This window comes from Cannabis sativa, chromosome 3 (assembly GCF_029168945.1).
Source record: "Cannabis sativa cultivar Pink pepper isolate KNU-18-1 chromosome 3, ASM2916894v1, whole genome shotgun sequence".
Taxonomy (NCBI): Eukaryota; Viridiplantae; Streptophyta; class Magnoliopsida; order Rosales; family Cannabaceae; genus Cannabis; species Cannabis sativa.
In genome coordinates this window covers 12,359,261-12,384,238 of record NC_083603.1, presented here as the reverse complement: position 1 = coordinate 12,384,238, position 24,978 = coordinate 12,359,261, and the positions used below count along the sequence as shown (strand labels likewise).

The window sequence follows — 24,978 nt, the reverse complement described above, 5'->3', positions numbered from 1 at the left end:
ACTCATATGTTCTGGAATTAAAAAGAATTCATACATTATATACATATAATCATGAAATAAATCATGTGAACCATGCAACATAAAATGTTATTTCTGATCTTTATTAATAAGTAAATCTGATTATATGAAATGAGTTTTATTTAGGGCATAAAACCCAACAGGAACATGCCTTATTTAATTCAGTGAAGTCAATACATGTCCGCACATTTTTGTTTGGTTTCGAAACCAAAACAGGGTTTGCTACTCATACGGGATAGAAGGCTTCACGAATGAAATTAATAGCCAAAAGCTTTCTCACTTCCTCTTTCAAGGCTGCAAATCTGACCTCATCCAGTGACCTCCTCTTTTGTTGTTTGGTGAAGATGTCCTTGTTTAAGCTTAGTATGTGATGTTGGAATTATTTTACCAGGATCTAGATTTACTACCATGTATGTTATTTAACATCCTAAATATGAATTTCTAAAACAATGAAATAAACACATATAAAGTTTAAGAAACCTTACATTGATTGCAGCGGAATATAATGACTCCTTCTGTTCAGATCTATAGCCCTTGATTTCTTTCTGTAGCAGAGCATTATCAAGATCTGAACCTGGATCTCTTTCTCTCCTTCCTTGAGCCCGATTCTCCTTCTTGTTGATTGGATTCTTCACAGTCTTACACACTATGATTGAGATACCACTTGATGTGTGCGGGAACTCACTCTATCACTAAAGGCTGAATAATATGAAGAGAATAAGAAGATAGGGTTTCGTCTATGTTATAGGAAAGGAGGCTCAAAATTTTACTGAAGGAATGACATGTATCATCATCTTTTCTCTTAAGCCATCACTACATATTTATAGGAAACCACCTAAGCTTAGGTTAAATTTAATTAGCATTAAAATATTAGAAAAATAAATGGTAAAATCCATGCATAGTGGTCGACCATGGGTTGGATAATGGGCTCCACTTTGCAATTTCGCCATTTTATCATTTTCCCATCTTATTTTCTCAAAAACACTAATTTTCCAATTTAACCACTTAAATGCCAATTCTAATTATTTAATAACTAAAATTTAATTATTAAATAATATTTTCATTTAATATATTTATTAATTAGACTTATCAAAGTCTCTTAATTAATAAATAAGACTTAGGATCTCTTTTCTTCACATTTAAGCCATTGCTTAGTGAAAATTCATAAACTAGACATAGTCTAATTTTAGAATTATAATTGATTAATTAAAATCAATCAACTGAGTCTTACAAGCAGTATGGTCTCAACTAGTATGGGGACCATTGTTACGAAAATTATTAATTACTACGCAAGTGCACACAATCAAGTAGTAGTCTCACGCAAGTGAGGTCGAACCACAGTGAATTGGATTAATTACTACTAAATTATACTTATAATTCTATTCGGCAAATCAATAGTTTTTATAATTGAAAAAGAATGAAAGTAATTCAGAAAACTTCAATAACACAAGTGAAAGTTGAGCAATATGAGATAATAGGGAGGAGAATCCTATTCTTTGTTTACCCAATTGTTAATGCCTAATTGCTATCCTTTTCTTGAAGTGAATGACAGATTATAAACTAACCTAACTCTTTTCAGATCTTTTAGGTTCTAAATCACATGTTCTCTAATTAATATCTTAATTAAACTAACATGAAATCAACATTAAGCAATAATCTACTTGTCACATAAGTCATGTAAATACTCTCGTTTCACATAGAACATCGATTATCCAATTTTAGCATTCTCAATTCTCACTTTTCAAATTTTGAATTGAGATCACAGAACATGCAGAAGGTGATCAAGCTTATACATGGAATTAAACACAAATAAAGATAATTTCACAATCAAGAATGGAGGAATGGTTGGGTTTTATGCCCTAAATAAAACTCATTTCATATAATCAGATTTACTTATTAATAAAGATCAGAAATAACATTTTATGTTGCATGGTTCACATGATTTATTTCATGATTATATGTATATAATGTATGAATTCTTTTTAAGTCCAGAACATATGAGTTGGTTAAAGATTATAGTGTTGTCAGCATAGTGGAATATAATCTTTATTATATGTTCAAAAGTTGATTCCCTGATTTGTCAGAACACTGGATTTAGACTGACATGGTATAACCAGCGATAGGTATTCTTACACCTTGGAAAAGTGTTATGTCCTTTCCAGGACATTGGCAAAGTTTACCAGTATCGGATGCATGGAGTATGCATTGGAATGGACCGATATTGAACTTTGAATTAGATTTTGAAACTTACCGTAAACATCTATTCAATTCAATATCATAAGTTGATCCTAGATCACATGATCGAAATCCTGATATGGTTAGGCTCAATTTCAAGAGTATTATTCGTGTTCTTTGATTTGTTAGTTAAGCCTAGTTTTGTATCAGGGTGATACGTACATTTTGGGAACACGGTAATGCAATTGAGTGGGAGCGCCAACATAAATATGGAATCTATAGCTTCTATTTGGCAAATAGAAGTAAAGGATGATTTCCTTCGAGCTTAACCAAACGAAGATAAATGGTGGAGATCTCATTTCACTTAGGTGAAATATCATTTATACAGGGTTAAGTGTTTTAAGGATAAAATACATTGTAGGGTGTTACGGTAATTTAATCCCTGTACAGTGTAAATCATCTATATATAGGATCATTGATCACATTAGGGTTATAACAATGGATAACTGATGACGTGTCTATATCGTGGAACATATAGAGCGTTTCTATATGACTGAGAGTGCAATTCCAAGTTCTAAGTGTGGATTCAATGAGGAATTAATAAGTTAGGGAATTTACTTGGTAAATTCGGTTCGACTTATTGGAAGCTCGGTTATATAGACCCATGGTCCCCATACTAGTTGAGGCCATATTTCTTGTAAGACTCAGTTAATTGATTTTAATTAATCAATTATAATTCTAAAAGTTAGACTATGTCTACTTTATGAATTCTCACAGTTTAAGGATGAAATCGTAAATAAAAGGGTTTCTAGGTTTAATTATTAATTGAGAGACTTTGCATGTCTAATTAATAATTATTTTAAATGACAATATTATTTAATAATCTATTTTAGTTATTAAATAATTAGTTTTGGCATTTAAATGATTAGAATTGGAAAAATGGCATTTTTGGAGAAATAGAAATAAAATTGAGGAAACTGCAAAATCCAAGTGAGGCCCATTTCCCTCTATGGCCGAGCACTACCTTTGTGTTTCCCAATTATTATTTTTATTTTTTAATTGTCATGTTATTGCTAATCAAAGCCTAGCAAAAATAGGAAAGTGGTGGATCAAACTAAATAAGGCAGTTGATTGATTACACAGTAATTAAGGAAACTGTTTTATTTGGAAAGTTGTGCTCTCCCTTCTCCCTATATATAGCAGCCCTTGTTCTCTTCTCTTGCACATCTTTATATGAACCATAAGCCACGAAATTCAAGAGAGAAAAAGAGAGAAAATTTCAAAATCCTTGTGAGATGAGTAGTGCCCACACACATCAAGTGGTATCTCAATCATAGTATGGAAGACTATGGAATTTCTGCATCAAAGAAGGACAAAAGAAGATCCAGGTTCAGATCTTGGTGATGCTCTGCTAAGGAATCAAGGGCTAGAGATTTGAACGGAAGGAGTCATATTATTTCGCTGCACCCACCGTAAGGTTTTCTAACTTTATATGTGTTTATTTTCATTGTTTTAGAATTCATATTAGGTTGTTAATCCAACATACTTGTTAGTAAATCTAGATCCTGGTAAAATAATTTCCAACAACTGGCACCAGAGCCATGTTAATGATTTACTTTCATGTAATATGAATTAAAACGATGATTGCATGATTCTGTGTTGATTTGGATGGTTTCATGTTGGTTTATGTGCTTATGTGATGAATGTTAATGTTGTACGAAATTTTTCCATGAAATATATTTTTTCAATTTTTGAAAATATTTTATTTGGATTCCTTGTGAAAAATTGAGCAATTTTCGTTTTTACGGAACTCGATTCCGATAAAAAACGAAAAGGTTATGATTTTTGGAAAAATCGAATTTCGGGTATGCATTGGTGCTCAATCGCACGCGTGGGCTGTGCATCCAGCCCGTGTGCACCCTGCACCTCCGCCCGTGCGCACCTTGCAGCTGACCGAGTTTTCTCGGTCAGGCATGCTGCAGGCGCCGAAGTTCCTCGGCGTCACCCCCTCCTCCGCGCGCGTAAGGGGCTGCTGGCAGCCTCCTGGGCTGCTGCATGCAGCCTCCTGGGTGGCAGTTTCCCAAATTGCGAATTTTTGGGGTTTTTCCCCGAAAATCCAATTTTTACATGGGATTGTTTCCCAAAATTTATTTTTCCAATTTAAAATATTTTTAAATTGAAATGTTTCCAATTTTAAATATTTTCAATTTGGAATTTTTTCCAATTCTAAATATTTCTATTTTGGATTGTTTCCAATTTTTAAATATTTCCTATTATGGTCAGATTTAAAAATTTGTTAAGTTCTTTAATATTTATTTATTATTTAATTATAAGATTAGATATTTTGATATTTAAGATATTTTAAATTAAAAGATAACTTTGTCTTTTTATTTAAAATATTATATTAAAATTATCTTATATGACAAATTAAATAATTAATAAATTTGAAATTAACATAGATATTTTTATAGATATACTTACCATAATGTTTTCAAATTCAAAAATTTGTTATTTTGTTAAATATTTAATTATTTATAAATTATAAGTATAAAAATGATATTTTTTCTATATATATATATATATATCATTTTTTCCTTATTAGAAATTTATAAATCATATCTTAAATATTTAAATAACAAAGATATTTTTGTAGAGATTTGAATATTGCTTAATTTGAGATATTTTTACATATAATTATGGTAATTATTATTTAACCAAATCTATTTTAAAATTGGTTTATTTTATTAAATTATAAGATCTGAAAGTGATATTGGAGATTCTTTCCTTTTAAATCATTGATCTTATTAGATATTTAATTTAATTTGATTCAAATAAACCTAGATATTTTAAAATTAGTTTCCTTTATTTGGTTAGTTTAAGAATAATAATTTAATTATATTAATATCTTGATTCACATCTGTTTCATGGACAATGTTTGTTTATTTAATATTGTTTATTCAAAACTTTTTTAACAAACCTATTATTTATCTGATCTAAATTGCTATGATTAACTTGTTGACAGATCATGATCCAATGATCTGATTTTAATCATAGTTCAATTGACGATAGATCTTATAAATAATTTGTAACAGGTAAATTTTGTACTTCTTTCATCTGTGTAAACCTAGTAACATGATAGGGTCCATCCAAATCATTTGACCTGTGTGAGCCTATATGTTTGCTTTCGGGCTTAGATACATATAGGGAGCCCATTTAAGTTTTTACTAAGTAAATGGACTAGGTTGCTAAAATAAATTTTGACATAAGGAAATTTATTTAGGCCCAATTAGATTTGGGCTTATTCAATGAATAACAATTATTTATTTAAAGGTTAAATTCCTCTCTTTTGGGCCTTGTGTGAGAGTTGGGGGCCATAGAAGTGGGTACGACATACTGAACCCAGCTCCCCCTCACATGAATTACCCCAATTGTGAAGGCCCATTTGCCTTATTTAAATAATTGTATTAGGTTAATTATATTAGTCTAACCTAATTAAAATTGAATTAGCAACATAATTAACTTTTAAAATATATGAAATTTATTTTTCATGTAATATTTTAAAGTTAATTTTAGAAAAACACTTAGTCAATGATATATTCTAGATAGTTATTTCTAGTACTAGTTATTATTTCTAATATTAAATAAGAAAATATCATAGATTGTGAAATTAATTGTTTCCTAATTAATTTTGGTACAATCTAAGTTTAGTATATTTTCCTAGTATTAAACTAGAATTGATAATTAAGTTTCCTATTTACTTAATTATTTATTTCTTGAATTTAATACATTTAATTAAATTGAAAATTTCAATATCTAAGTTGATTTTCATCATGATACTTTAATATTGTTATTTTCATGTTATTTAATTAAAGTTGAAAATTATTTTAAGTTTGGAATCTTATTTCAGAATAACTTAAGTTTGAATAATTTTCAGAATATATTTTATTTTATTTTATTAATCATTTCCCAAAATTTCGAAATTGCATCACCTTGATGCAGAAATTTCGAATTTTATTTGAAAAATAGATTAAAGTTGAAAATTATTTATTTAATTTTGGACCAACTTAAATCAGTGACTTTTTCATTTGATGGTTAATTAAAATAAATGAACTAAAATATATAATAATTAGAAATTGAATTAATTAGTCTATGAAAAGTCTAGATAGATATTATCTGTTTTGCTTGAAGTATTTTTCTAGTGTATTTAATTAAATAGAAAATTAATATTTAAGTTGATTTTTAATCATGATACTTAAATATTTGAAATTTTTCTTAGAAATTTAATTAAATAGGGAAATTATATTTTTTGTTGAAAATTAATTTTGGGCCAACATAAAATTAGAGTAATTTTCCAGGATTTATTTTTATTTTATTTTAAAGCATTTTCGAAAATGCAATATATATTTATAGAAAATTAAATTTGAGTTGTAAATTAATTTAAATTAATTTTGAAACAACTTAAATTGAATAATTTTCTAAATATTTATGGAAATTATTACTAAGATGGAAATAATTCACGTTATTTATCCATCGAAGTATAATTTATAAATATTAAATTAAAATTTATATTTGGAATTTTTCATTCTAAATTGGAAATTTTAATTAAATAAATATATGTTTAAAATAAATGGATTAAAATAAATATTAGAAGAAAATACAACCCTTCATTAAATAATGAGCTTTACTATAAGGATATTCGATCTCCATTGTTGGTTTTACATAGCTATTGTTTTAGTGAGTAATCCTCCCTAATGGAGGAACGTTCATTAGCAAGTTAGCACCGTTTAATCTCGAAAGATAAGTAATCTTGTAAGTTTTTTTATATAGTTTATGATCACCCTAATGGTGGCGACTATATAAGACTTGCAAGAATATGAAACAATGGTGGAAGCTCATAAGATAGAATAGCCTTGACTCTCGCCTAAACGGGACAACGCTGATTCACATCTTGATCGAATAAAAGGTTGCTAGAATGTTTGACATTTTAGATGAGCTGACAACTCTATTCAATGGATGATAGCTTTGACTCTCGCCTAAACGGGACACTGATATCAGTTTGTTGAAAACCTTAGAAATTATTTAGGATTGTATGTTTTAGTATTTTCACTTGTCATTCCTACTTGCTATGTGCTTCATAATTTCTGAATTGTGTATGAATTTGTATTGAACCATGTTATTTTCTGTTATTAAATTGTAGTTTAATTTCGAATCTTCATTGTTGATCTAACTTAATTTGTTTTTTCTAATGAGATAAATCCCTAATGGATTTTCACCATTAGACTAACATAATAGTGTTAGATCTCGAAAGATAAATATTGTATATGCAACATCTAGTTGTTCATCAATTGATGACACCTTAGACTAGTGTTTTACAATATGAAACAAGAAGATTTTATAAATAAGATTACTTTGACTCTCGCTAATCTGAGCATCGTTGGATTCTTATTTAAAACGAAATTATCCTAATTCCTCTTAGCTTATTCATTTCGAATTAGCTTAATGACATATCATTGGATGAATGGTCTATAAATCATATAAAGTCTTATTTTCTCTTAAGAAATTAGATGACGCATATGATTATATTCCCGAAATTCTATCCCTAAATGATATAAATCCTCAATCTTAGATATCTCCTACTTATATAGGCAAATCATAGAGTTAGATTAGTAGTGGTGGTCCAAGAAAGAATTACTAATTATACAGTTACACTTTCACAAGTGTTTAATAACCATTTTCTTTCAATGGATTCAAACTGTATGAGTTTAGTATTCTGTGACCAGAATCCACTTGCACTATTCTAAGAACTCTTTGATGTAACTAAAGTAAGTCATCAAAAGATACAATCACATATTTTATAAATCTAAGGCATTTGTATCTTGTTCATAGTGGTTTTGACAAGATCATTCTCTGCAAAGAGTTAATATGCCTATATCCACTGAAAGTAATTTCATCTCATTCGCAGATGGATGTACATTCAGGGGTGGATATGAGTTTTCGTTGTATTCTTAAAACGATCACTCTAGATTTTACCTTATGCAAAAGAAATTTGAAATGTTTGAAAAAATTTCATGAATTTCTAGCAATGGTGAAGGTAAGTGGTTAAAGATTTTGCGAACTGATAGGGGTGGAGAAAAAGTTAGTAGATATGCAGTTCAAAGATCATTAATTTGATTTTTGAATTATATCCAAACTTACCTCCCCAGAAATTCAAGTTGTATATTGATGATTAGTTACTAGTCGTTGCCTAAATCCTTCTATGGTAATAAAATTTCAGAATGATGTAATGGTTGTATACTTAATGTAAATCATTACTAGATTCATGGATGACCTAATCGAAATCTTAAGAAAAGCTAGAACTGCTAACCTTGGTTTGCATGTTTGTTAGCTGTTCTAAGTGATTAGGGGTGGAGCATCCCATAGTCATTAGATAAGAAAGTGTTTGTTTAAACAAATACCACTTATTCTAAGAAAATGACTAAGTCTGAAAATAAAGTAGCAGATAAAGGAGATATTTTTTTCTTGATTCCATAAGTGTTCTATCATCTTATTCGTTACAAGACGATCCCACTGCCTCTGTTGTCTTAACACAACTGAAGAGGTCTATACCATTTAGTTTTCTTTGACATAGTTCACGGTACCTTATTGTAGTGGGAGAGTTTCTAGGAATTCACCTTCTTATAACTTGGAAGACACTAGTGATTAAAATCCATTGTGAGTTTAAACAAGTAATGGATTGTTAAGATAAGAAACTAAGAAGAAAGCTAAGAGAACTATAGTTTGATCCATTCACATGGAGTAACCTACAGTTTTCTATTACAAGGACATGATAGGAAATTTTCGTTCATAAGTCTATTCAATGGACTTAACAAAACTTCATGTTCCTAGTATTGTAGGTTTGAGTTTATCTAAACCTATGGCTTATGGTATACCTGGAAATTACTTACTCTAACGCAAGCAACTTACTTTAGTAAGATGCTAGAGCATTTTCTTTCCAATGACAATCTATAGAAGCTTCACAACTTCTAAGCATAGATTATATTTATCTAAGGAAAAGTTTCAACTATTCCAGAGAAGATAAAGCCATGAAAGAATTTTTTAAATCAACAGTGAGAGGTCTCAGATATTCTTTTGTATGCCTTAGACTAGACACCTGTTGTTGAGTGGGAGTAATGAGTAGGTATCAGATTAATCCAGGAGAAGAACATTGGAAGACAATCAAGTAAATCTTAAGATTAAGAAGAGGAACTATATGTTAGTCAATAAGGGTATTTGTTTAAAACTCTTAGACTACACCACATCAGATTTCAAGACTTGCCTTTGTGGTAGAAAGTCTGCTGATGAGATGGTGATTACTTTGGGGGTGGAGTAGTGATTTTGGAGAAGTGTAAAAACCTATCTGAAATCTCTTGGTCTACCAGAGAGAGACTGAATGTTAAAAGTTGCAGGAAAGATACTTTTTCAGTCTAAGGAAAGTTCTATACATTTGTGGCAGTGTTCCAACTTGCCTTAACTACTAGGGTTACTTCCTGTATAACAAAAGAGTAGTTGCCCAAAAGTATAGAATCCAGTATCCCAAAAGAGTAGACATATAGGGAGGAATTTCACATTATCAAGGATTTTGTGATTAAGGAAGAGTAATGGTGGAGAAGAGGTTGTGTTTAATTCAACCTGTCAAATCCCATTACGAGGAGTTTACTACTATTACACTTGATTGGTATATCAAGGTGTTAATGATTATTTGAAATGCACTTTTTGTTTTATATTAGTGCAAGTGGGAGTTTGTTGGGTTTTATGCCCTAAATAAAACTCATTTCATATAATCAGATTTACTTATTAATAAAGATCAGAAATAACATTTTATGTTGCATGGTTCACATGATTTATTTCATGATTATATGTATATAATGTATGAATTCTTTTTAAGTCCAGAACATATGAGTTGGTTAAAGATTATAGTGTTGTCAGCATAGTGGAATATAATCTTTATTATATGTTCAAAAGTTGATTCCCTGATTTGTCAGAACACTGGATTTAGACTGACATGGTATAACCAGCGATAGGTATTCTTACACCTTGGAAAAGTGTTATGTCCTTTCCAGGACATTGGCAAAGTTTACCAGTATCGGATGCATGGAGTATGCATTGGAATGGACCGATATTGAACTTTGAATTAGATTTTGAAACTTACCGTAAACATCTATTCAATTCAATATCATAAGTTGATCCTAGATCACATGATCGAAATCCTGATATGGTTAGGCTCAATTTCAAGAGTATTATTCGTGTTCTTTGATTTGTTAGTTAAGCCTAGTTTTGTATCAGGGTGATACGTACATTTTGGGAACACGGTAATGCAATTGAGTGGGAGCGCCAACATAAATATGGAATCTATAGCTTCTATTTGGCAAATAGAAGTAAAGGATGATTTCCTTCGAGCTTAACCAAACGAAGATAAATGGTGGAGATCTCATTTCACTTAGGTGAAATATCATTTATACAGGGTTAAGTGTTTTAAGGATAAAATACATTGTAGGGTGTTACGGTAATTTAATCCCTGTACAGTGTAAATCATCTATATATAGGATCATTGATCACATTAGGGTTATAACAATGGATAACTGATGACGTGTCTATATCGTGGAACATATAGAGCGTTTCTATATGACTGAGAGTGCAATTCCAAGTTCTAAGTGTGGATTCAATGAGGAATTAATAAGTTAGGGAATTTACTTGGTAAATTCGGTTCGACTTATTGGAAGCTCGGTTATATAGACCCATGGTCCCCATACTAGTTGAGGCCATATTTCTTGTAAGACTCAGTTAATTGATTTTAATTAATCAATTATAATTCTAAAAGTTAGACTATGTCTACTTTATGAATTCTCACAGTTTAAGGATGAAATCGTAAATAAAAGGGTTTCTAGGTTTAATTATTAATTGAGAGACTTTGCATGTCTAATTAATAATTATTTTAAATGACAATATTATTTAATAATCTATTTTAGTTATTAAATAAATAGGTTTGGCATTTAAATGATTAGAATTGGAAAAATGGCATTTTTGGAGAAATAGAAATAAAATTGAGGAAACTGCAAAATCCAAGTGAGGCCCATTTCCCTCTATGGCCGAGCACTACCTTTGTGTTTCCCAATTATTATTTTTATTTTTTAATTGCCATGTAATTGCTAATCAAAGCCTAGCAAAAATAGGAAAGTTGTGGATCAAACTAAATAAGGCAGTTGATTGATTACACAGTAATTAAGGAAACTGTTTTATTTGGAAAGTTGTGCTCTCCCTTCTCCCTATATATAGCAGCCCTTGTTCTCTTCTCTTGCACATCTTTATATGAACCATAAGCCACGAAATTCAAGAGAGAAAAAGAGAGAGAAAATTTCGAAATCCTTGTGAGATGAGTAGTGCCCACACACATCAAGTGGTATCTCAATCATAGTATGGAAGACTATAGAATTTTTGCATCAAAGAAGGACAAAAGAAGATCCAGGTTCAGATCTTGGTGATGCTCTGCTACAGAAAGGAATCAAGGGCTTGAGATCTGAACGGAAGGAGTCATATTATTCCGCTGCACCCACCGTAAGGTTTTCTAACTTTATATGTGTTTATTTTCATTGTTTTAGAATTCATATTAGGTTGTTAATCCAACATACTTGTTAGTAAATCTAGATCCTGGTAAAATAATTTCCAACAGGAATGACAATTATGCATTAACTAGGAAAAAACATTAAACAACAATCATCATCCTCCCTAAATGGAAAATTTAGTTCATAAACTATTCCATAACCATTCCTATAACAAAATTCAACATAAAGAAATTAAAAAGGAATAGAGAAAGAAACTGTTGGTGGAATGACTCTGGATCTTCACTTTGATTTCCTCTGCTCTTCTTGCCGCTTTCTGCTATGTTTTAGGGTTCAAAATCGCTCTCCCTAATTTCCAATCGTAGTTTTCTATTTATAACTAATTTTTAGGGTTCGTCGGACGATTTTTCCCCTGGCCGTACGGGATCTTGCCGCGGCCACATTGTTCGTCGCCGCTGCCAGATAGGATTCCAAAAACAACGTTTCTGTTGTGCCACTATGGCTTCGGCGAGGGTGTATCTCGCCACGGCGACTGGAGCGTCAAGTGTTGGGCATTCTGCCTTTGAGTTATAGCCGCAGCCACAATGATCTAGCCGCGGCCAGAAGTGCATCACGCCTAAAATTGGTATTTTTCTTGGCTCCGCTCGTCTTTTACTGCACTTTTACATCCCGAGGCCTCCATTACTCCGAGGAACCTGAAAACATAGAAAACAAGCATAATTCCATCCAAAAACAACGAAAAGCGACCGTAAAGTTGATCCAAAATATAGGCTAAAAATAACCTAACAAATTCCCCCAAACTGAATCTTTACTCGCCCCCAAGTAAAGCTAAGACTCAAACTAAAATTAAACAATGCAATAGATAACTAAACTTTCAAATGATTGAACTACGACCACCACCTGCACAACTTCAAGCAATCAATAACCAGAATTTTATCTCGACAACTCTAAGAACTAACTTGGCTTCACAATTCAGAAGTAAGCAATTCATACAGTCACAAACACCTCTTTTAACATTCATATCACAACCATTCTACACTCTCCGACATTCCGCTGACCCATGTTCAATAAGCTTGAACGACATACCTCTCTCCACTAATGTTGACAATTCTTGCTCGGAATCAAAAGGTCTTTTTCGGTAATAATAGCATGGCTTAGGTAAAACGGGTAGATGAGAAGTCATTTAGGCTACATCATACCATAAGCACAATTATACCAAACAATCACCCACACTTATCCATTGTTTTCTTTTTCATATATCCCAAAGAAGATAGTAAGAGATTGCATATTTTTTCCTATGTGCCTACCTCATTGCTCACAATTGATTCTCAAGAAGAAATTATCACATTTATTTTTTTTCTAATTTGTTTTTTTCTTCTTTTTTTTTCCTTCTTTTCTTCTTTTTCTACAATAGAGGCACATCACATAACAACTAGTATTTCCAAATCTCTTACTCTCAAAATTATTCCCCCACTTACAACCTTTCTTTCCCCCCAAACTTGATTAAGGACTTATGGCATAATCAGGCATGTTGAGAAGGAAAATAGTTAAGAATAACGAATTCAGTTTAGTTAAGTGGCAAAAATTTTTGAAATAGGCTAAGGCTCAACTTTGGGTATACTAAGGATAAAACATTTTAGGTAGGCTTGAAAGGCTCAATCGATCTAAAGAAAACTTGCCTAAATCATTTTCCAAACAAAAATCAACAAGAATTTCGCTTCAAGAGAGTATGTCAAACAAATTCTATTCCATGTCAAGCCAACATTCCACAATCCAAGTAGAACAAAAGTGATACGCGTCAAAAATAAATGTTTTACATCTAAATGAACAACCCTCTAACACACATCCAATTTAATTTAGAAAGTTATGACTCAAGCACACGGTTAAGATTACACGAGGATGAGTCAAAGAACGATTTGCTAGCTGTAAAGTCATTGTTGTGGGCTTTGCTTTTCCAAATCCTAGCCTTTTGAAGACAGACAAAGGCATTAGATTAATGCTGGCTCCCAAGTCATATAGTGCATTTATTCCTTCAATTCTCCCAATGGTACAAGGAATAGTGAAACTCCCTGGATCTCTGAGTTTGGGAGGGAGTTTCTTTTGCAGAATGGCGCTACACTCCTCAGTTAATGCCACTGTCTCATAGTCCTCCATTTTTCTCTTTTTTGACAAAATCTCCTTCATAACTGGGCATCTGTTCTAAAGCTTCAGCAAAAGGAATATTGATGTGTAGTCTTTTAAAAACCTCTAAAAATTTTGAAAACTTCTTGTCTAGATTGGTCTTTCGGAGTCTCTGAGGATAAGGTATCTTCACATGATGATCTATACTGACTGGTGGAGACTGTTGTTCTGGTGCAAGACTATCAGTAGCCTTCTTTTCTATTGATGTTGGAGTTGGTGTTGATTGATCTTTAATCTCTTCATCCACTGGTTGTATCATCTCGGGCCCATCATATTTCTTACCGCTCCTCAGAGTAATTGCCTTGCAGTTTTCTTTAGGATTAACTTCAGTTGTACTAGGCAAATTTCCCTAAGGACGGGTTGCTACCTGAGTTGCTAGTTGCCCCATTTGAGTTTGCAAATCTTTAATGGAAGATCTAGTTTCTGTCATGAATTGTAACAATAAGTCTGTCTGCAAACCAGAATTTCCACTAGAGCTTTGTTGCTGAGTATACTGTTGGTTCTGTGTCTGGTTCTGATTTCTCTGTTGATAGAACCCACTATTTCTTCGGTTGCCTCCTTGGTTGAACCCAAAGTTGTTGTTTTGAGAATAATTTCCAATGGCTTTAGCTTCATCCATTGGCAAATCATTCACATCTTCCTGACACTCAGAAAAGTGATGAGAACCTCCACATAACTCACAGACCACTTGAGCTTGTTTGGCTTGCACAACTATCAGCTTTGTTAGGGCCTCTACCTGGGCTGTCAGCTTTGTAATGGCATCCACCTCTAGCACACCAGCTACCTTCTTAGTTTGACTTTTTTCAGTTGGCCACTGCTGATTATTCAGGGCCATCTCCTCAACAGATCATAAGCCTCATTCGCACTCTTTCTCATAAATGCTCCACCAGCCGCAGCATCTATAAGAGTTCTAGTGTTTCCAACCAGCCCGTTGTAGAAGTTGTGAACCAGCATCCACTTTTCAATACCACGATGAGGGCACTTTCTGATTAAATCCTTGAACCTCTCCCAAGACTCATGGAGAGACTCATTCTCCTGTTGACAGAAATTGTTGATGTCTCCTCGCTGCTTAGCAGACTTTGCTGCGGGAAAGTGTTGGGTTTTTTGCCCTAAATAAAATCCATTTCAATATAATCAGATTTACTTACTAATAAAGATCAGAAATAACATTTTATGTTGCATGGTTCACATGATTTATTTCAAGATTGTATATACATAATGTATAAATTCTATTTAAGTCTAGAACATATTATTTGTTAATGATTATAGTGTTTTCAACACAGTGGAATATAATCTTGATTATATGTTCGAAAGTTTATTCCCTGATTTGTCAGTTCATTGGATTTAGACTGGCATGATAATCAGCGATAGGTATTCTTACACCTTGGATAAGTGGTATGTCCTTTCCAGGGCATTGGAAAAGTTTACCAGTATCGGATGTATGGAGTATACATCGGAAGGGACCGATATTAAACTTTGATTAGATATATTAAAATTTACCGTAATATCTATTCAATTCAATATCACCTGTTGATCCTAGATCAAATGATCTTAATCCTGAATGGTTAGGTTCGATCTCAAGAGTATTATACATGTTCTTTGATTTGTTAGTTAAGCCTACTTTTGGGTCAGGGTGATACGTACATTTTGGGAACATGATAGTATAATTGAGTGGAAGCGCTAACATAAATATCCTTCGGGCTTGGCTAAACAGAGATAAATGGTGGAGATCTCATTTCATTTCGCTGAAATATCATTTATACGAAGCTAAGTGTTTTAAGGATAAAATACATTGAAGGTGTAATGGTAATTTAGTTCCTATTCAATGTAGATCATCTATTAGAGGGTCATTGATCAAATTAGGATTATAACAATGGATAATTAATAGCGTATCTATATCGTGGAACATATAGAGCGTTCTATATGACTGAGAGTGCAATTCCAAGTTCTAAGTGTGGATTCAATAAGGAATTAATAAGTTACGGAATTTACTTGGTAAATTCGGTTCGACTTATTGGAAGCTCGGTTATATAGGCCCATGGTCCCCATACTAGTTGAGACCATACTGCTTGTAAGACTCAGTTAATTGATTTTAATTAATCAATTATAATTCTAAAGTTAGACTATGTCTACTGTATGAATTTTCACTAAGCAAGGGCGAAATTGTAAGAAAAGAGATTCTAGGTTTTATTTGTTAATTTAGAGACTTTATATGTCTAATTAATAAATATATTAAATGACAATATTATTTAATAATTAATTTTTAGTTATTAAATAATTAGAATTGACATTTAAATTGTTGAATTGGAAAATTGGCGTTTTTGAGAAAATGAGATGCAGAAATGATAAAACAGCAAAATTGCATAAGTGAGGCCCATTATCCAAAGCCCATGGACGGCCACACTTAAATGGATTTTATCATTTATTTTTTCATTATTTTAATGCCAAATAATTCTAACCTAAACCTAGGTGGCTACCTATAAATAGATTGGTATGGCTCACATTCACACTTAACTTTGTTAACTTTGTCAGATGAAATTTCAGCCTCCTATTCTTTTCTCTATAGGCTGAACCACTTTCCTTCTCTTTTCCTCTTCAATTTCGAACCTTGAGTGAATGAGTGAGTGCCCACACACATCAAGTGGTATATTAATCATAGTGTGGAAGATTATGAAGAATCTAATCAACAAGAAGGAGAATCAGCATCAAAGGAAGGAGAGAAAGAGATCCAGGTTCAGATCTTGGTGATGCTCTGCTACAGAAAGGAATCAAGGGCTAGAGATCTGAACGGAAGGAGTCATTATATTCCTCTGCAACCAATGTAAGGTTTTCTTAAACTCTTATGTGTTTATTTCATTGTTTTAGAATTCATATTAGGATGTTAATGAAACATACATGGTAGTAAATCAAGATCCTGGTAAAATATTTCCAACAGAAAGAACTTAGACAGAAATTTAGTAGCCAAGTCATTCCATGTAGCTATAGAATTAGGTGGTCAGGAGATTAACCAGCTCTTGGCTCTTTCTCTAAGTGAGAATGGAAACAGTCTCAAACGGATAGTGTCATCACTAACCCCATTAACTTTGAAAGTCTGACATAACTCCATGAAGTTCGATAGATGCAGATTGGGGTCTTCGGAAGGGAGTCCACCAAACTAGACTAAAGACTGCACCATTTGTAGTATGGCAGGCTTGATTTCAAAGTTGTTAGCGTCCACTGCTGGTGGTCTGATGCATGACTGAACCCCCGTCAGAGTTGGGAGAATATAGTCTTTCAAGCTGCGGCCATTAGCTTGATCTTCAACGGCACCTCCATTATTACCGTTGTTGCATCCATTATTTGTTGGAAATATTTTACCAGGATCTAGATTTACTACCATGTATGTTTCATTAACATCCTAATATGAATTCTAAAACAATGAAATAAACACATATAAAGTTTAGGAAACCTTACATTGGGTGCAGCGGAATATAATGACTCCTTTTGTTCAGATCTCTAGCCCTTGATTCCTTTCTGTAGAAGAGCATCACCAAGATCTGAACCTGGATCTCTTTCTCTCCTTCTTTGATGCTGATTCTCCTTCTTGTTGGTTGGATTCTTCACAATCTTCCACACTATGATTGAGATACCACTTAATGTCTGTGGGCACTACTCTATCACTAGGGTATTTCGAAATTGAAGAGAAAAAAAGAGAAGAAGAGGGTGGCGGCTATGGAGAAAGAATAGGAGGCTCAGGTTTTTCTCTAAAAGGAATAAGATGCATGTCCATAGTTTCCTGAAGCCATCACTTTCTATTTATAGAATACCACCTAAGGTTAGGTTTGAATTGTATGGCATTAAAATAATAAAAAATATAAATGGTAAAATACTTGCATAGTGGCTGGCCATGATATGGATAATAGGCCTCACTTTGCAATTTTGTTATTTTGTCATTTTTCAATCCCATTTTCTCAAATATGCCAATTTTTCAAATTAACCATTTAAATGTCAATTCCAATTATTTAATAACTAAAAATTAATTATTAAATAATATTGTAATTTATTATATTTATTAATTAGACATATAAAGTCTCTTAATTAATAAATAAACCTAGAATCTTTTTTCTTTACAATTTCGCCCTTGCTTAGTGAAAATTCATAAACTAGACATAGTCTAACTTTAGAATTATAATTGATTAATCAAAATCAATTAACTGAGTCTTACAAGCAGTATGGTCTCAACTAGTATGGGGACCATGGGCCTATATGACCGAGCTTCCAATAAGTCGAACCGAATTTACCAAGTAAATTCCCTAACTTCTTATATCCTTATTGAATCTACACTTAGAACTTGTGTAAAGACCGCTTAGTTTAAATTTGGAAATTAGCAGATAATTAGGATTTAATTATGAAAATTATTTATGGATATTTAAATAATTATTTATGTTGATTTATTTGAATTCAGAATGCATTTTTATGTCATATAGTGAAATTTCATAATTTTTCATTTTCGGTGCCCAGCAACATGGAACGCGGTGTATGGCTCAGTAGAATTACAATTTAATATTTTAGTATAGCGGGGCGGTATTGTTAAACATTGGGAATGTTGGATTTAGTCATGAGCTAGAAATGACTATTTTACCCTTTGATCTTTTTATTGGTTAGTTAAGTGGGGAAGGGTATTTTAGTCATTTACCCTTTTGTTTTGTGGCTGAATTTTAAGGTGGCAGCTGGCCACAATTTGGTGATTAACCTAAGTATAGTATTGATCTTGTTGTTTTTGAGAATTAAGAAAATAGAAAAAAGAGTGAATGTGAGAGAAACCTTTTTTCTCTTTCTCTTGTTCGAAGCCCTAGAAACCAGCAGCTTGTGGGGTGTTTTTCTTGCTGAAATCTAAGTTAAAGATCAATTGTTACGGACCCAATTCAAGGTAGAATTCTTGGACTCAATCTCCTTTATTTTCATTAGCTTCAAGTAATGAAATTTCGCATGTATTTGGATGTTTGAGCTCTGTGTTTGCTACTGGTGTTTGAGTTTGTTTTCTGAAATTTGTATATGGTTATTTAAGGTGATTCAAGCAGGTTTTGTAGTTAATTAGTTAGATTTAACCAAGTTTGAGTTTTGAACTCAAAACTTGGAGCTTTAATGGTGGATTTTAATTCTGTACTTGGGTTGTTGTTTTGTTGATTTAGAAATGTTCTTTGGGTTATTTAGAGCAGGTCTAGAGAGTCTCATGTGGTTTGGAGTTGTGTTGGTTGAGAAATGAATTTTTTTAAGTTTCCTGCATTGAATCGGAATTCCGGTTCAGAGTGGCTTGTAGGAACCGGAATTCCGGTTGGTTTCCTGGGTTTCCTCAGAGAACCGGAATTCCGGTTGTAGAACCGGTCTACCAGTTGGGGAAAATTTGGGAACCCTAGTTCTTCCCATTTTTGTGTTATTTAGGGTATTGCCTTGTTATTTATCGATAGGGAAACTTTTAGTTTCAAGTTTAAGTCCCCGGGAAGTGATTTAGCGTGTCACTTATCAGTGTTGTGATTATTATGATTTAGGAGCCTGTAATTCACCGAGCAGATCGTTCCACTCAGGTTGACCGGCACACCTGAATTCGGAATCGAGATAAGATTAGTATAATGTCATGCATATGCTTATACATGTTTAGCGTACATGTCAGTTGCCATCAGATTAACATATTAGATATATGTTAGGCAAATTTTATATAGCCGTCAGATTAGCATATCAGGGCAACAGTGAGGTGTACATAGAGTTGCACCGAGATGCCAACAGATATATGCTAGGCTATCAGATAGTATGGATTAACTGCTACCACATTGGTACGACTAGAGTATCTATCAGATAGTATGGATTAACTGCTACCACATCGGTACGACTAGAGTACCGAGTATAGGCTGGATTCACGGTTAATCATACTTTGTCATGGACGTCCCTGATTCAATTAGGGTTATGGTCAGGTGTATGGGCGCTTGGTTATAACCCGAGATTTAGTATGTTTATTATATTATGCTTTTCTTATGGAGTCTGTCGACTCACAGTGCTATGTTTATGTGTAGGTAAGGGCAAGGCCAAAGCTGAGGAACCGTGAGGACGAGCAGATGAAGATTGTACATGTAGGGGCGGTTAGGCCTGGAGCGTACGATCCTCGGGACATCAGGGCTTCTGTAGTTAGTCGCTGGGCGACAAATATTTTGTAATGAACAGTAAACTTTTTGTAAATGGGATCCCAAAGTATTTTGTATGATATGATATAAGTATTTAATTAAATAAGCAAAATTTTCATTAATCATGATTTTCATAAACCTCGTTGATTAGCAACGAGCTGCACAGGACGTTTAAAATCACGTTAACACGCCTATGCTAGTTAGGGTGTTACAACTTGGAATTGCACTCTCAGTCATATAGAATGCTCTATATGTTCCATGATATAGATACGCTATTAGCTAACCATTGTTATAATCCTAATTTGATCAATGACCCTCTAATAGATGAAATACATTGAATAGGAACTAAATTATCGTTACACCTTCAATGTATTTTATCCTTAAAACACTTAGCTCCGTATAAATGATATTTCAGCGAAGTGAAATGAGATCTCAACCATTTATCTCTGTTTAGCCAAGCTCGAAGGATATCATCGTTTCACTTCTAAATTCCTATAGAAGTTATAGACTCCATATTTATGTTAGCGCTCCCACTCAATTATACTATCATGTTCCCAAAATGTACGTATCACCCTGACTGTTCAAAAGTAGGCTTAACTAACAAATCAAAGAACATGTATAATACTCTTGAGATCGAACCTAACCATATCAGGATTAAGATCATTTGATCTAGGATCAACAGGTGATATTGAATTGAATAGATATTACGGTAAATTTTAACAAATCTAATTAAAGTTCAATATCGGTCCCTTCCGATGTATACTCCATACATCTGATACTGGTAAACTTTGCCAATGCCCTAGAAAGGACATAACACTTATCCAAGGTGTAAGAATACCTATCGCTGATTATATCATACCAGTCTAAATCCAGTGAACTCACAAATCAGGGAATAAACTTTCAAACATATAATTAAGATTATATTTCACTTTGCTGACAACACTATAATCATCAACGAATTCATATGTTCTGGACTTAAATAGAATTCATACATTATACGTATATAATCATGAAATAAATCGTGTGAACCATGCAACATAAAATATTATTTCTGATCTTTATTAATAAGTAAATCTGATTATATTGAAATAAGTTTTATTTAGGGCACAAAACCCAACATTATTCGCAGCATTAGCATTAGCATTAGCAGCCATGATTTCTGGTGTTTCAGCAGTTGCTGAAACTCTTTCTTGCCTCTTGTTCTTTCTATTTCTCCTACAAGTTTTCTCGATTTCATGATCAACTGGTAATATGGCTGCTTTTCCTTGACGGCGCATACACTTAAAATTCCTGAAATAGATAGAGACAATATTGCAAGAAACAGATTAGCAAAAGCAAGAAAGATAGACCAAAGTAGAATTTAGTATAATTTTGTGTAATATTAATCTTTATACAATTCCCCGGCAACGGCGCAAAAAACTTGTTACGAAAATTATTAATTACTACGCAAGTGCACGCAATCAAGTAGTAGTCTCACGCAAGTGAGGTCGAACCACAGGGAATTGGATTAATTACTACTAAATTATACTTATTAATAGTTTTTATAATTGAAAAAGAATGAAAGTAATTCAGAAAACTTCAATAACACAAGTGAAAGTTGAGCAAGATGAGATAATAGGGAGGAGAATCCTGTTGTTTGTTTACCCAATTGTTAATACCTAATTGCTATCCTTTTCTTGAAGTGAATGACAGATTATAAACTAACCTAACTCTTTTCAGATCTTTTAGGTTCTAAATCACATGTTCTCTAATTGATCTCTTAATTAAACTAACATGAAATCAACATTAAGCAATAATCTACTTGTCACATAAGTCATGTAAATACTCTCGTTTCACATAGAACAACGATTATCCAATTTTAGCATTCTCAATTCTCACTTTTCAGATTTTGAATTGAGATCATAGAACATGCAGAAGGTGATCAAGCTTAGACATGGAATTAAACAAAAATAAAGATAATTTCACAATCAAGAATGGAGGAATTGCAATTATGCATTAACTAGGCAAAAACATTAAACAACAATCATCATTCTCCCTAAATGGGAAATTTAGTTCATAAACAATTGTTGGAATTTATTTTACCAGGATCTTAGATCTACTCACAAGTATGTTGATTAACACCCTAAATATGAACTTTCTAAAACGATGAAATAAACACATATAAAGTTTAAGAAACCTTACATTGGGTGCAGCGGAATAATATGACTCCTTCCGTTCAGATATCTAGCCCTTGATTCCTTTCTGTAGCAGAGCATTATCAATATCTGAACCTGGATCTCTTTCTCTGAATATTTGATGCTGAAACTCCTTCTTGCTGAAAGTCTTTCTTCACGATCTTCCTCACTATGATTGAGGTATCACTTGCTGTGTGTGGGCACTACTCTTACACTAAGAATTTCGAAATCTCAATGAGGAAGAGAGAGAGAGTGGGTTCGACCAAAGATAGGGAGAGAAGGCTCAGTTTTTTCTAAATGAAAAAGTAGAAAATTTAAGTGTAAATTTCCTGAACCCTTCACTATCTATTTATAGCATTCCACTAGGGTTAGGTTTGAATTATTTGGCATTAAAGTAATGAAAATATCAGTTTAAATTGCCTATAAAAGTGGCTGGCCATGCTTAGTTGATTTGGGCCTCACTTTTTGCAATTTTGCAGTTTTATCTTTTCTGCATCTAATTTTCTCAAAAACGCCAATTTTCTAATTCAACCATTTAAATGCCAATTCTAACTATTTAATAACTATAAATAATTATTAAATAATATTTGTCATTTATCATATTTATTAATTGAACCATACAAAGTATCATAATTAACAAATATGCCCCTATTAACTCTTTCTTTAAAATTTCGCCCTTACTTAGTGAAAATTTCACAAATAGACATAGTCTAATTTGAGAATTACAATTGATTAATCAAAAACAATTATATGAGTCTTACAAGCAATATTATCTCAACTATTGCGGGGACCATGGGTCTATATAACCGAGCTTCCAATAAGTAGATCAAGAATTTAGCACTAAAATTCACTAACTTATTAATTCTTCGTTGAATCCACGCATAGAACTTAGAATTGCACTCTCAGTATAATAGAATGCTCTATATGTTCCACCATATAGACACATCATTAGTTATCCATTGTTATAATCCTAATGTGATCAATGATCCTCTATATGAATGATCTACACTGTAAAGGGATTAGATTACCGTAACACCCTACTATGTATTTTATCCTTAAAACACTTAACCCCGTATAAATGATATTTCAGCTTATGTGAAATGAGTACTCCACCATTTATGTTCGTTTGGTCAAGCTCGAACGAGATCATCCTTTGCTTACTATTCGCCAGATAGAAGCTATAGATTCCATGTTTATGCTAGCGCTCCCACTCAATTGCACTACCGTGTTCCCAAAATGTACGTATCACCCTGACCTAAAAGTAGGCTTAACTAACAAATCAAAGAACACGAATAGCCTCTCAAGATTAGGCCTAATCATATCAGGATTAAGATCATTTGATATAGGATCAACTAGGCGATATTGACTTGAATAGATATTACGGTAAGTTTAATAAATCTAAGTCAAAGTTCAATATCGGTCCCTTCCGATGCATACTCCATGCATCCAACCTGAGCTTTACTTTAACCAATGCTCTGGAAAGAACATAGCATTTCTCCAAATGCAAGTAAACTCTGTTGTAGATTATCATATCAGTAAAACCCTATGTCTGATAAATCTAGGAAACTTTATTCACATAGTCATGTTTACTTTCCAATGTGTTGACGACACAATAAACAGGATCAAGTATGTGAAAAGGGTTTCAGATGAATTCATACATTATATACATATAATCATGAAATAAATCATGTGAACCATGCAACATTAAATGTTATTTCTGATCTATATTAATAAGTAAATTTGATTATATTGAAATGAGTTTTATTTAGGGCATAAAACCCAACAAACTCTCACTTGCACTAATATAAAACAAAATGTGCATTTCAAATAATCTCAACATCTTGATATACAAATCAAGTGTAGTAGTAGTAAACTCCTCGTAATAGGATCTGAAAGGTTGAATTAACCACAACCTTTCCTCCACTATTACTCTTCCTTAATCACAAAATCATTGATAATGTGAAATTCCTCTCTATATGTCTACTCTCTTGGGATACTGGATTTTATACCTTTGGCAACTACTTTTGGTTAATCAGGAAATTAACACTAGTAGTTAAGGCAATTTGGAATGATGCCAAAAATGTATAGAACTTTCCTTAGACTGAATAAGTACCTTTCCTGCAGCTTTAACATTCAGTCCCTTTCTGGTAGACCTAGAGACTTCAGATAGGTTTTTATACTTCTCCAAAATCACTATTCCACCCCCAGAGTAATCACCATCTTATCAGAAAGATTTACTAGCACAAAGGCAAATTTCGAAATCTGATATTGTGTAGTCTAAGAGTTTTAAACACACCCTTATAGACTAACATATAGTTCCTTTTCTTTATCTTAGGATTTACTTGATTGTCTTCCAATGTTCTTCTCCTGGATTAATCTGATACCTACTCATTACTCCCACTCAACAGCAGGTGTCTGGTCTAAGGCATACAAAAGCATATCTAAGACCTCTCACTGTTGATATAAGAAATTCTTTCATGGCTTTATCTTTTCTGGAATAGTTAAGACTTTTCCTTAGATAAATAAAATCTATACCTAAGAAGTTGTGAAGCCTCTATAGATTGCCATAAGAAACAAAATGCTTCAGCATCTTACTAAAGTAAGTTGCTTGCATTAGAGTAAGTAATTACCAGGTATACCACAAGCCATAGGTTTAGATAAACTCAAACCTATAATACT

General features: G+C 32.7%; 1 pseudogene; it reads left to right on the top strand.

The window, feature by feature from the left end:
- Positions 1-14,934: 14,934 nt before the first annotated feature.
- On the top strand, positions 14,935-15,030 carry LOC115711727 (small nucleolar RNA R71; annotated as a pseudogene).
- The last annotated feature ends 9,948 nt before the right edge of the window (positions 15,031-24,978 follow it).